General features: G+C 46.9%; 1 protein-coding gene across 1 annotated transcript in view; it reads left to right on the top strand.

The window, feature by feature from the left end:
* Window positions 1-14,332, top strand: part of LOC135308305 (uncharacterized) — a 624,983-nt gene that overhangs the window by 545,467 nt on the left and 65,184 nt on the right. The gene's annotated exons all lie outside the window — the stretch shown is intronic.

The raw sequence follows: 14,332 nt of genomic DNA, 5'->3' as shown, positions 1-14,332 counted from the left end.
ATTCCGAGTGGTGCTAGGTCTTTGTCCTTCTCTGGGAGGATCTCGGGTTTTGTTTGTAGCTCTTTCCCTTCTCCTGTCATGTCCGGGGTTTCCCCAGGCAGTGTGAACAGCATCCCAATCCCCGCAAAGGGGGAATCAGATCAGCTTCCAGCTTCGGTCGTGTCCTCTGTTTCTTCCAGGATTCCCTGTGCCTCTGATGCTACGACCAAGCATCCTTCATTCCTCCACAAAATCACCCACCCCTGGGTTTCCCGGGAAAGCATTCGGGATTTTCGTTGTGCTCCGAGAATTTAGGGGGTCAGGAGTTGTGTTCTGAAGAGATTGGGAGTCAAACGGGTGTGAGAGATGAGAGTTTGGGGAAGGTTTGTAAAACAAGGGCTGCTGTTTCTGAGCCCTGTTCCGCTTGCAAACAAGTTGCGGTCAGATCTTGTTCTGAAGTTGTTCAGCAGGGCCTGCCAAGGGGGGCTCCAGATCCGCTTTGCCTGGACAAGGGGCTGTAGGAGTCACCCCTGCCACGGTTTCTTCCCGGGAAGTTATTCCCTCAGATCGGGCTCAGGCGGGCAGATTGTTTTGCAGTTCTGAGAATTCTTTTCATAGAGATTCCTCCACCAAGCCTCTTCCAGGGTTTTTGCCACTTTTAGCACCCCAGACTCTGGTTACAGCTAGTGGGGGGGCTATAGATTTAGCTCTGCCTGCAGGGAAGCAGGCAGGGGGACAAACAGAAGCAGCGGGAGGCAGCCAAGAGTCAAGCAGAGCTGGGATGGCTCTGCCCAGAGAGATGGATGGCATGGAGGCGGGAGAGCTCAGGAAAGTTTCTGTGCAAACACAAAGAGTTCATTAGGAGCCTTGAAACCTCTCTCATTTGTTGCTGGGGGAGCTGGGGAGGAAAGCATGCTGAGATCGCAGCTCAGACCTGAGAGTTTTCCAGCTGAGTCCCTGTGGGTGGGGATGCGGTGTGGAACCTGTAACAGCTCATTGCAAAGTGTCACAAATACAAATTTGGGATCTACAGCTCTAGAACAGCTTGATTTGTATGAATCTATAAACCCCAATTTAGTGAATTGAGATGTGATTTAGCAAGCTCTAGCTTTCTTCCTCTAACCAATACAACACATTCCTTGGCCGCTACCTCCAGCAGCGGGCAGGGGAAGGGAGGTGTGGGGTGTGTTAAAAATGTAGAGCTCTCCTCCTCCACCCTTCCTGGCAGGGCTCCCGGGAAGGGCGACACCTCTGCCAAGAACTTGGAGCTTCTTGGCAAGGCTCCTGAGACAGCTGATTGCTGTGACAACACTACCTGTTCTTCTGTACCAGATACAGGAGTGATGAGAGCAAGAAACCACACACAGTCTAAATCAGAGGGAAACCTTCCACTTCAACTACCTAATTCATCTAATATTAGTCAAAGTTTAGAAAAAATTTAGACTCAAATAAACAGCTCCTTGCCTTAACCTGTAGGATATAGTCATAATGATGTAAATCCATGCTATGAAACTCATTCTCACCATGATATAAAAGAACTCCATCAAGCTTTGAAAGAATGTAGGTTCTTTTCTCCTTATTTTAAGAATGTCTTGAAAAGTATATTTAATTCTTTTACTTTAGTCCCTGCTGATTGTCAAAATGTAGCTTCCTTGATCTGAACCAATTCACAATATCTTTTATGGGAATTCCAATGGAAAAAATCTTCTTAATAAATCAGTTGAAAAATATAACAATACTCCTTATGAGAATATAGATATTATATACCCAACTAGCAAGTGATCCAACTTTCCACAGACCAGAAAATCAGGCTGTAGAATTGCCTCAGCCTATAGTCACAGATATTAAAAATTCTGCTAGAAAAGCTTTCCTTGCAGTTGAGCCAGCTGGTACCCATGTAAATGCTTACCCTACTATCAAACAAACTGATTTAGAACCCTTTAGTTCTTTCCTAGATAGATTACCCAAGCTGTTGAAAAACAGTGTCCAGGTGAACAAACTCATTTCTGTTTTATCCAAAACCTTGCTTTTGTCGATGCCAACGAAGAATGTAAAAAAATTATTTTAACTGTACCTGATCAGCCTCCAAGTGTAACACAGATGCTAACAGCTGGCAGTAAGCTCACCTCTCCACAACATCTGGCTAATGTACAAGTCAATGCTTTTGGAAAGCAGATTGCAGAATCGCAAGAATAGTCTAGAAAAACATCGGGAGATAATTTAGGAAAAGCTTTAAGTGAAAATTTGAGACAACAAATGGAAAATCTTGAAAAAGCCCTAGAAGCACAAACAAAAATTTTGTCAAAATCTGTTAGCACTGTACAGTTGGACTCTGATAAAAAAAATTTCTTGCTTTGCTTATAGTAAAACACATTAAAAAAGATTGTCCTTCAAAAACAATCCAACCTAAACAACTTTCTATTTGCCCTCGATGTCAGAAAGGGAAGCATCTTGCTAAGCACTGACACTCTCAGTTTGACATCGATGGCAAACCTTTGTCGTTAAACTCTAAAAAGATCGTGGATAATCTCTAAAAAGAGCATGGATTAGCACTGCGCCTCGACACAAGCAGTGGTACCTCCTGACAGTCAATTACCCAGCCAAGTGGCATTGGTACCTTCATCATTTATTCCGCAGTCAGCCATTCCTCAAATGGTCCCAGGTCAATACGCTCAAGTACAAGGTTTGAATTGGCCTCCTCAAAATTAATACAGCTTTCAAATAATTTTTGTTATGAAAGTATTCCTACTGGAATTATCAGGCTTTTTTCAACAAAGACAAGATCTTTTAATTATAGTCAAGGCCAGCAACAAAATTTTCAGACTTTCAGTGCATCCAGCTGTTGTTTCAGTAAATTGTAACAAAGAGCTAGTAATTTTAGCTCTTGCACTTAATGTTCCTATAGTAATTCCACCAAAAACACCTATAGCTATTGCATTTCTTTTACCCATGAATACATCCAAGCAAAACAACTTTCCAGAGAATTCAATTCTGTCTGTGCCATGTGGAACTCAGGTCCTGAGGTCTTTTGGGTGCAATCTTTAGACCACAGCCAACCAAAATTGACTTGCAGCCTGACTCACCGTGGTAAAACAATTTCCATTACAGGCATGCCAGGTACTGGTGGAGGTGTCACTGTAATTTCTCACGTGTTTTGGCCCAGTGATTGGGATTTGGTAACTCCTGCAAGTTCCCTCACAGGGATTGGAGGTGCTACTGCGTGTTTGCAAAGTGCATCCCTGATTAACATTACAAGTCCTGAAGGACAAAGAGCGACACTGTGTCCTTTTGTTGTTCAGAAGCCTCTCAGTGTCTGGGGGAGAGACATCCTGTCCCAACAGGGAGCAAAACTAAAAGTGAGCCTGTGATGGAAACCACACCAAAACCTGCCACTTTAAAGCTGAACTAAAAAACTGATCATCCTATAGAGATTGATCAATTGCCTTTAACTGAGAAAAAATTAAATATCCTTAAAAGATTAGTAAAAGAACAGTTACAGCAAGGTCACATCACACCCACAAACAGTCCCTGAAATTCACCAGTATTTGTCAACCACAAGAAGACATCGGACAACCCTAGAAGTTGCTTCATGACCTAAAGAAGATCAATAAAGTAATTGAAGACATGGGACCTCTTCAGCCTAGACTTCCTTCTTTATCAATGATCCCAAAACCCTGGCCTCTTGTTGACATTGATTTAAATGACTGTTTTTTCCACATCCCACTTCACCCTAGTGATGCTCCAAGATTTGTCTTTTCAGTTCCAGTCAGTCATCGATCGAAGAGAACCCATCCAGAGATACCACCAGAAATCATTGCCTCAAAGAATAAAATAATTGCCTATAATTTGTCAATATTTTGTTGCACAAGTTTTGTCTCCAGGTTAACAGAAGCATCCAAGATCCATTATTCTACACTAGATAGATGATTTGCTCATCACAACTACAATGCAGCCAAGGAGAAAACAAACTCGTGCTAGTGTTGTTACTGAAATCCAAAATACTGGAGTTGAAATTTCTATGACCAAAATTCAAGAAGTTCCACCCTAGAAGTATCTAGGATGGAAAATGACTGAAAAAAACATTACAAAAGACACAGCTCCAGACCAGTATCAGCAACCTACAAAATTTACAACAACTTCTAAGAGAAATCACTTAGGTCAGGACTGATTTGAGAATTACCAGTGATGAACTGAGACCACTTTTTAATTTACGGAGAAGAAGCTGTGACATCAATTCTCCTAAAACTCTAACACCTGAAGCTCTTGCAGGCCTTAACAAAGTCATAGAAGCTCTCCAAAGACGACAAGATCATCGCTGTATTCCAGAAAAGCCTTACTTTTTTGCAATTTTGAGAGAAAAAAATGCAACTTTGTAGCCTCATCTTTTGATGAGACTCTTCTAAGAGAGATCCTTTGTTGATAATAAAATAAGTCTTTCTTCCCTACAAGTTTCCAAAGACTCTTTTTTCAGTTTTAGAGATAATAGCACAAATTGTAATGAAAGCCAGAATAAAATTGTAAGTTTAGCAGGTCAAGAATTTTAGTTTTCTATTTACCATTGGAAAAAAAAATCTTAATTAGGCAATGTAAAATTCTGATGATTTGCAATATGCATTGTTAAATTTTCCAAGTATTTGTTGTGTTCATTACCCAGCTCACAAATTATCACAAGCAAAATTGAGTTGGAGAGAGAAACCTATGTTAGGCAAAGAAGCTTTGAACGCAATAACTCTTTTCACTAACAAATCTAGCAAAAGGCACAAGTCAGTTGTAACTTAGTTGAACCAAACAACTAAAATTTAAGAATCAGATATTGCAATAGTAGAAGGATCTCCACAAATTGTTAAGCTTGCTGCTGTAGTTTAGGCTTTTCATCTCTTTCTAAAACCTTTTAATTTAATCACAGATTCTGCTTATGTTGCTAATGTGGTTAAAAGAATAGAAAGATCAGTTCCAAAAGATGGTTTGTTGCTAATGTAGTTAAAAGAATAGAAAGATCAGTTCCAAAAGATGTTATGTTGCTAATGTAGTTCAAAGAATAGAAAGATCAGTTTAAAGAATGTTAATAATGACACTTTATATCGTTGGCTTTCATGTCTTTATACAACTTTGCAATCTAGAACTAATCCATATTTGATTTCTCACACTAGGGCTCATTCCACGCTTCCTAGATTTTTAGTAGAAGGAAACGCAGGAGCACAAAACCTGACAATGGTTATTTCAAACACTTTACCAAACATTTTTGAATAAGGAAAACTGAGTCATGCCTTTTTTCACCAAAACGCACAAGCACTTGTGCAAATGTTTCAGATTTCCAAAAGTGAAGCTAAGGCTATCGTCAGTACTTACACTCAGTCAGCTTCTGCAGCCTCCTGTTTCTACAAGAGCAGTCAACCCACAAAGCTTACAAAGCCTGCAGTTATGGCAAACGGATATCACTAAATATCCTTCCTTTGGTACATTTAAAAATATACATGTTTCAGTAGACATGTTCTCTTGCACAGTTTTTACTTCTGCTCGCAAAAGTAAAACAAGTAATCATGCCTGTCAACCTTTTTTGCAAGCTTTTGCTTCATTAAGTGTACCCCAAGAAGGAAAAACTGACAATAGTCCTGCATATAGATCTCAAAAATTAGCCACATTTTAAAAAATTTAAGTGTTCATCACAACTTTAGTATTCCTCATTCTCCCACAAGTCAAGCAATTATTGAGACAACACATCAAACATTAAAACATATTCTTCATCGACAGAAGGGGGATTAGAGGTGACACCACAGATGAGGTTGAACAAAGCTTTCTATGTTTTGAAGTTTTTAAACAGCTCTGTTGCAGAACCCGATCCACCAATTTTTAGGCATTTTTCAAATAAAAGACAGATGAAACGGAAAGAAAATCCCCCTGTTTTAATTAGAAACCCTGAGACTGGACAAATTGGAGGTCTTTTTGGCTTAACCACTTGGGGCAAAGGGTGTGCTCCTGTCTCTACAGGTGCAGGAATTAAGTGGGTCCCAGCCAAAAACGTCAAACCGTATCGCACCCCAGAACGTGTTGGCGAGTCCAAGGCCGTGGAAGCGAGTACGCAGACGTGAGCCCAACAGAGGCATCACGGGCCACGCCTGGCATTCCTTGTTCATCCCTGGAACCTGCAAAGTCTGATTTTATGCTATTTATCAATGTGTCAATTGTGTGTTTCGTAGAATCGTTTTGGCAAAAGTGTGGGTTTTGTTTTGTTACATTATAGATCTCCCTCTACTGGATTTTCAAAGGTGAAATTCTTTTTAAAGGTCAAAAGCAAAGTTTTTAAATTGAGATATATAGGAAGATCTCTTGCCAAAAATATACTCACTAAAAGGATGGAACGAAATTGAGTGATACACTAGTGTTAGTTGGTTTTAATTGTTTCTTGTAGTGCAAATTTGCCTGTAGAACAACTGAAAACAAATGTTTGGGTGACCTTAGCCAAGGCAACAGGCTCAGATATCATATGCTTGTCTAATTCAGAAGCAGAAAACCTGTCCAGTTGGTGTGCCAGTAAAGGATTTGCCTTTGATTGAAAAACAATTTAATAGTAAGCCTAGTGAAATTGACAATGAGAGCAATCCTGTACTGAATTGGAACATTTGGGCCAAGGAACTTCCCAAAGCAGTGTCTGAACCCCAAGAATTAGAAATCCTCGGTTCTTTAACAATGGACTTTTGCCTTACGTTGACAGATAATGACTGACCAGAAGGCGACCTTCCAAAGTACAATGTTAGTCCCCATTATTTTGCATACAGAAATTCAAGTTTTTAGTGTAGTGATTCAGACAGTTGGGATGTGCTTTCCGAGGCTGACCAATGTCCTTGACAATTGCCAAAAGGATATGGGCTCATTTGTGGAGATAGGGCTTGGCAAGGCTTTCCATCACGCCTTGAAGGTGGCCCATGTAGCATTGGCATGCTCACTGTGATAGCACCTACTGCTAAAGCAGTCATTAAGAAGAAACATGGGGGAACAAGATCTGCTCATCACTATGATGAGAATTGTAAGAGTGATTTCATGCCTTAGAATGCTGCCAAAAAGGTTTCAGCAGGTTTGTTTTTACCCCAAATGGCTTCAGCAAGGGCATTGAAACAATGAGATGGAGTTGAATGTTGGCTGAGTAAAGAAACTAATACCACATCCACTGCAATCAGTGATATGTTGACAGATGTTAATAATGTTAGACATGCTACCCTTCAAAACAGAGTAGCAGTGGATTTTCTTTTACTGGCACATAGACAGGGTTGTGAGGAATTTGAAGGATTCTGTTGTATGATCCTGTCAGAGCATTCTGAATCCATCCAAACAGCATACAAAAGCTGAAAGATTTGAGAGCTCAAGTTAAAGAAGATGGTCTGTCATAGTTAGATGATTTGTTCCAAGAATGGAGCTTTGCACCTTGGCTAAGGGAACTCTGTAAGATAGGTCTATACGTGCTGAGTGTTTTGGTGGCCATACTAGTAGTGACACCTTGCAGACTTCGGTGTGACAAATGATGGAGAAAACTATCAAAGAAGTTTTTGTCATACAAGAGAGAAAAGTAGGAAATAGATTCACAGAAAGTTCTCCAAATCTTTCCGAGATGGTAGATGAAGGTATAGCCATAGAAAAAGGTTTTGAATTAAAACCTTAGAACAGGTGAGAGTTTTTGAACAATGACTTGTACTTGTTATCAGACATGTCTTATGCCCTTTGAACTGACTGGACTTTCACAGCATTAAAATTGCTGTGTTGTAATATAGCAATACTTAATGTGAGCAAAAAGGAAGCTTTAAGCAAGTAACAAGCAGATATATTAAAGCTACAAAACGCAAGGGAGTTAATAAAGGAGACAGTTAGGAAAGTTTCTTTTTAGTTGAACCAAGAGGGGGAATTGTGGGAATCCATAAAATCTGAGGGTTCTGGAAAAGATGCAAAAGGCAAGCCTCAGTGACAGCAGAACTGCAATTAGAGCTAAAAAGTAATCATAAGATTTGTCAGCAGAAAAATTGTATAAGAAGTAGGCAAGTAAAGACTTAGAGAGCAATGGTCTATGTATTAACACTTGTCTAAAACAACTCCCTAACCTGCAAAAAAGTCTATCTAGTTGAACATGAGGAAGTTCTAAGCTTAATAATGGAGCTCTGTGTGTTGTATTTTAAGCAGATATTGTATTTGAAATAAGCAAGCATTATTTTAACCAAAGGAATGTGTGCTTATAGTAATTGGATGGAACTAATGTCAATAGGTTTTGGTTTTTGTGGTTGGCCAGGAAACTTTTAAAGTAAGTTACAACATTAAGTTCTTGGTCTGATGCTTGGGATGTGAGATGCTGGCATCTTTCCATGGTCATAACCATATAATGAGACTGATGCTGGAAAATGAAACGACTCAAGGCACATTCCTGAGTAGTACTGTCTTGTTTGTGATTTCTACATAGATCCAGATCCAGCAATAAAGGGCAGCTGTCCAGCTGGGCCCAGCTGTGCCAGCAGCTCCAGCCGTGCTGGGGAGCCTTGCCAGCTCTGGGCCCTGCTGTGCACGAGGGTCCCTGTGTGCCCCTGGCAGCTGGGGCCTCAGCCACCTCCTCTCTCCACAGGAGCACCTCTGCAGCTTCACAAGACCGGCCAAAGGCCTCAGTCATGGAGAACTGGGCCTGTCCTCTTGCATCTCCGTGCCAGTGCCCGTTGTCCCTGCCATGGCTGCATGACCAACTTATTGCTGGGCACATGCTGCTGCCACCACCACCCAGAACAGGAGCCTCTGTCCCCAGAGGTGCTGGTCCTAGTGTCCAGCCAGGACAGGTGGTGCGGCCCTCCTGCCAGGGAAGGGCCTGAGCCCAGCAACATCTTTGGGCTTCAGCTCAGGTGTCTGTGAGCTACCACCAGCACTGGCTGAGCTGATTGTCTGGCACAGCCAGGAGGGGCAGCCAGCAACCACATATAGGACTCCTGAGAAAAAGCGACCCCATTTTGTCTTTGTTTTACATTTTGACATATTAGAAATTTTTAGAAATATTCAGCATTATTTTTCATAGGAAAATAATCCCCAAATATTTCTTACATTTTTCTATTGTCCTTTAGGATTCTTCAAAATACTTTTCGAATTAGAAAAATTTAGAACACTTTTACACTTGTAGAATAAAAAATAAAATTGCATTTAATTGGTAATCTTCGCTCTAAGAAGAATGAAGTCATGACAAGATACCCAGTGTACTGGAGAGGCTCTTTTCTCACTGGAGATTTGTACCTAGTGACAACAACCAACTTAAAACCTTTTCCCTGATATTTTCTGGGATTTCTCACAAGCTCACCTCTCTGTCTTCGGAGGCAAACTTTGAGCACGGTGGGCATCTCCTGCAGTGCAGGAGGGTCTCTGTGTGCCAGCTGCAACTGGGGCCTGAGCCACCTCCTATCTCAACAGGTGTCCATCTGCAGCTTTACAGGAACGGCCAAACACCTCAGTCTGGGACACCTGTAGCACACATTTCCCATCTCCATGCCCACGCCCAATGTCCCTGTCCCAGCTGCTTTAACAGCTTGTTGCTGTGCAGATGCTGCCTCCAGCCAGACAAGGTCCTCTCCCCCTGAAGGCACTGGCCCTGCTGTCTGGCCCCTACTGAAGGTGGGCAGGGCTTGGCCCAGCTCTTCTCTTGTAATACAGAGATGGAGCTGTCACCCCAGTGTCCGGGTGGTAGCAGCAGCAAAGCCCAGCCAGGATCAGCACTGGCTGAGCTGCGTGCCCAGGGACAGCTGGGGATGGCCACGGGGTGGGCAGGCAGGAGCCAGGCAGGGGCTGCTGTGACCAGTGGCAGGGCCCCGGGGGGATGGGGGAGCCCATGCTGAGCATCCCTGGGCTGAGGGACATTTTCTTGCCTGGGACCATCTGGGCCTGGACCTCCTCCAGTGGCATGCCCAGGAAAATAGGAAAGACATCAAGAGCATCTCAAGGGACACAGCCTGACCAGCAATGTCAGCAGGTGAAAAATAAGGTTTTTCTGAGCAATGGAACTGTGATAAAGCAAAACAATCAGGGCAGTCCATTCATACAGATGGGGGCACACTCTGGGGGTACAGCTAAGGGCATGAGGTCACAGCAAGCTCAGGGGTCACAGGAGGCTGAGGTCACAGCAGGCCCTGAGGTCACAGAGGTGCCAGAGGTGCCAGAGCCCCGTGGTTGCACAGCAGCACAAGGAGCCAGCAGTCAGTCCCTGAGCACAACTGTTGCGGCAGCAGCAGCGGTGGCAGCAGCGGTGCTGACATTGGGACAGTGGTGACAGGACAGTGGTGGCAGCAAGAGCTGCAGGACTGGCAGTGGGCAAGGCACCACGGCCCTTGCTCTGCGCCTCCTCCTCCTGCTGCTCCTGGCCGTGGCCCTGCCTGCCAGGGCTGCCCAGGCTGCTCCGCGGCAAGCGCGGCGAGCAGGTGAGCCGGCAGCCTGGCTGCCCTTTCCCAGCACAGCGCTCCCTGTTCCCCGGGAAGCGCTGGGAATGGCTTTGCCCAGGGCATTAGGGAGGGTTTCCTCTGTGGGAGGGAGAGTGTCCCAAGGGGCCCTGGGTAGCCGCATTTCCCATTCCTGTCCCAGAATGTTACACAGGGCAGGGAAAGAGGGTGGAGAGTGACCAGAGCCAGTTCAGAGCTCCCCAGGCCCCCATGCACCTTTGGCCATGTCCATTCACACCTGGCTCCCATGGCCTTACCAAACACCCTTGCAGTGCCCGGTTCCCTGAGGCAGAAGGGGATCCCAGCACACACAGAAATGGTTCTGGTGTTTGCCCCCTTCTAGATTTGGATCACAACTTACATGACTTGGAAGTCCTGGTTAATGACACTTTGAATGTCTTGGAGAATGCTGGAGGCAAGTTCTGCATTTCCGTTTTTACTGGCAGAATAATCAGTGTCCATGTGGATAAAGCTCACTCATGGGCCATTTTTGTTAAGGTTAAGTCAGAGTGGAAAGATTTTAAAAACTTTGCCCTGCTCCCTTCTGGAGCCCTGAGGGATCCCACAGGATCACTGTCAGTGGGAGGAAGGAGCATTTAGCTGTCCATCTTCCTCCCATGTGCAAGGCCAGTGTGTCCTTCCGTGTGCTCTGTGCAGCCACAGAGAAGAGCAGAGAGGGAAGGGGCCGGGCCCAGGGCTGTGCCCCGGGGCTGAGGCTTGTGGGCAGCCTGAGGATCTCCTGCAGTGCCACAGCAGCTCTTCTGTCCTGCCTTTCTTTGCAGCTGAACCTGCTGGTGAAGGTGGTACAGCTTCCCAGCTCACGTCCGGAACTGAGCCTCTGGGAGATGCTGAGGGTAGGTCAAGTCCTTTCCCCTGGGAGAGCTGCCAGCTCAGAGGCCAAAGCTGGGCCAGGGGGGCATCGCTGCAGGTGCCAGCACAGAACCATGCACGTGTGTGCCTGCGCCCTGCACGATCCCCTCACCGCTGCTGCGGCTCAGTGGTGCCCGTGCAGATCAGCAGAGATGGCAGAAGCTTCTGTGGCTGTTGTGTTATAGGTGTGTCTGCAGGGAGGACTTCTCCAGCTCCTTTGCTGATCCCTACAGAGAAGCCTGGCTCCCATGGCAGGGGTGAGTAGTGTGTCCCTGCTGACCCCACAGGCTGATCCCTGCTTTTGTGGGACCCGTTCCTGGGAAATGGAACTCTGCTGCTCTAAGGTCCTCCTCCGAGGGGAAAGAACAAAGCTACAGGACACCAGAAACCCCATGAGCCATCCGAAAATATGAGGCAAATGCTGAAGGAAATGCAGCAGGCAGGAGAAGGTGGGTGCATTTCCCTCATGCTTCCCCTGGGTCTCAGCAGCCGGGGCCTTTGGCTGCACATCTGGACACGCCGTGCCCGGCACAGTGGGAAGGGATCCATGGCAGCCTCGCTGCCCCACAGCTGCTGCTGCTGCTTTCATGCCCTGCAGGGCTGTTTCCCAGCCTGGCCTGGCTGCAGCTTCTGCCCAGCCCCTGCAGGAAGGCATTTGGCATCAGCTGACAGGCTGCCCAGTTACACCACAGGCCTGAGATCCCCTGCAATTTCCAGTTGCTGGGTAGAATAGAAAGGGCACCAGATTGGAGAAGGGAGGGCCCTGGCCTACCCAAAAGGTTTATAGGAATTTCCTGATTTCTAGCCATGTCTTTAACAAGCATTCCCTCCTGAAGGCCTCACCTCCCCAGTGGGGAACATCCCCACCTGACCCAGCTGTCCCTCTTCCTTTCTCCAGAAGTGGATGCAGAGGCTGGGCAGAAGGCGGCGTTTCCCGGAGGAAGCAGTGGTTCTGTGCCAGCCTCTGCTGCAGGAAGAGAGGCGATGCCTGGCCCAGGCCCAGGAGGTAATTGCTGTGCCTCTGGGCCTGAGCCCTGCTGAGGCTTCAGCTGCCCTCTCTGCTGCCTGGCAGTGCAGGCACAGCCCGGACTAGAGCGGCACAGCCCAGGGGAATTATCCCGAGAAGACTCAGGGCACTCGGGTACTGAGCCGTCCTGCTGGGGTCCCTCCATGGGAGACACTTCCTGAAACCTGGGAGCGACTGCACAGAGTGCCCATGGTGGGGAAAGGACAGAGAGGGAGAGCAAGATTCCAGTGTGTCCTGAGAGGGCTTGACTATGTGCCCTTGGCCTGTGGGATTAGTCCCAGTGGAAAAGAGAGATGGAGAGACAGAAGGTAGAAAGGGAGGGAGACAAGGGCAGGAGGGATGGAGGGATAGAGGGATAGTTGTGGCACTGTCTGCTTCATTTTTCCCCAGTGCTTTAGCAAGAGTTTCAGCTGTGGGAGTGGGAGAGAGACCCAGGGCCCTGGGCTGCTCCAGCAGCCCCTCCAGGGATGATGCAAAGGGCATGGAAAGAAACACCAGGAGCCAGCCCAGAGTTCCTAAGGCCCCTGTGCAGCTTTTGCCATGTCCATTCACATCCGGCTCGCACGGCCTTGCCCGACCCCCTTGCAGTGCCCAGTTCCCTGAGGCAGAAGGGGATCCCAGCACACCCTGAAAAATGTTCTCATCTGTGATCCGATCTAGCTGAGGTTGCTCGGAAGGCTTCTCCATTAGCTTGGCTGCATAAAGTTTTGAAACCCTTGGAGCCTCCTGCAGGTATGTTCTCAGTGTGCCACCAAGGAAGAATTGTTGACAACCTGGCAGGAACCAGGTGACAGAAGCTTCTGTGGCTCTTGTGTTACAGGTGTGCCTGCAGGGAGGACTTTTCCTGTTCCTTTGCTAATTCCTACAAAGAAGGCTGGCTCCCATCGCAGAGGTGAGTAGTGTGTCCCTGCTGACCCCACAGGCTGAGCCCTGCTTTTGTGGGATCCATTCCTGGGAAACGGAACTACTTTCTCTTAAGGTCCCCTGAGAGGGAAGAAGAAAGGCAAAGGACAGAAGAAACTCCACGAGCCAAACAACATCCTGAAACAAATCGTGACAGAACTTCACAAAGGGCATGGTGAGAACATTTCCATTTGCTGCCTTCCCCTAGGACTCAGCAGCCGGGGGCTTTGGCTGCACATCTGGACACGCCGTGCCCGGCACAGCAGGAAGGGATCCATGGCAGCCTCGCGGCCCCGCTGCTGCTTTCACGCCCTGCAGGGCTGTTTCCCAGCCTGGCCTGGCTGCAGCTTCTGCCCAGCCTCTGCAGGAAGGCATTTGGCATCAGCTGACAGGCCATGCCCAAACTGCACCACTGGTCTGAATTCCTCTGCAATTTCCCAATCCCCAGGCCCATCCAGAGGGGTGGCTGCTTGGAGGAGGGAGGGCCATAGCCAGCCCAAAAGGCACTGGAGGGATCAGGATTTTCCTGATCCTTATCCATGACTGGGACATGTGTTGCCTCCTGAAGAGGCCACATAACCAGTGCATAATGATTCCATCTGATCCAGCTGTGTCGCTTCCTTTCTCAAGGGATGGACAGAGAGGCTCTGTGGAAGATGGCATTTCCTGAAGGAAGGGAAGAGATGCCAGGCACAGTCCCAGGAGGTAATTGCTGTGCCTCTGGGCCTGAGCCCTGCTGAGGCTTGAGCTGCCTGCCATCTGTGCTGCCTGGCAGTGCAGGCACAGCCCAGAGAAGACTGGCACAGCCCAGGGGAATTATCCCGAGCAGGCTCAGGGCACTGAGCAGTCCTGCTGGGGTCCCTCCATGGGAGACATGTCCTGAAAACTGGGGGCGACTGCACGGGGTGCCCATGGTGAGGAAAGGACAGAGGGGGGACAGCAAGGCTCCAGTGTGTCCTGAGAGAGCCTGGTTATGTGCCCTTGGGCTGTGGGAGCTGTTCCATGGGCAGGTGGGCAAGCAGGAGGGAGGGACAGAGTTTGGGAGGGATAGTTGTGGCACTGCCTGCTGCAGTTTTCCCCAAGCATTTAGTGAGGGGTTCCTGTGTGGGAA

The sequence above is a fragment of the Passer domesticus genome, chromosome 9, assembly GCF_036417665.1.
Source record: "Passer domesticus isolate bPasDom1 chromosome 9, bPasDom1.hap1, whole genome shotgun sequence".
Lineage (NCBI taxonomy): Eukaryota > Metazoa > Chordata > Aves > Passeriformes > Passeridae > Passer > Passer domesticus.
The sequence above is the reverse complement of the archived record's forward strand: the minus strand, read 5'-3'. Positions and strand labels throughout refer to the sequence as shown.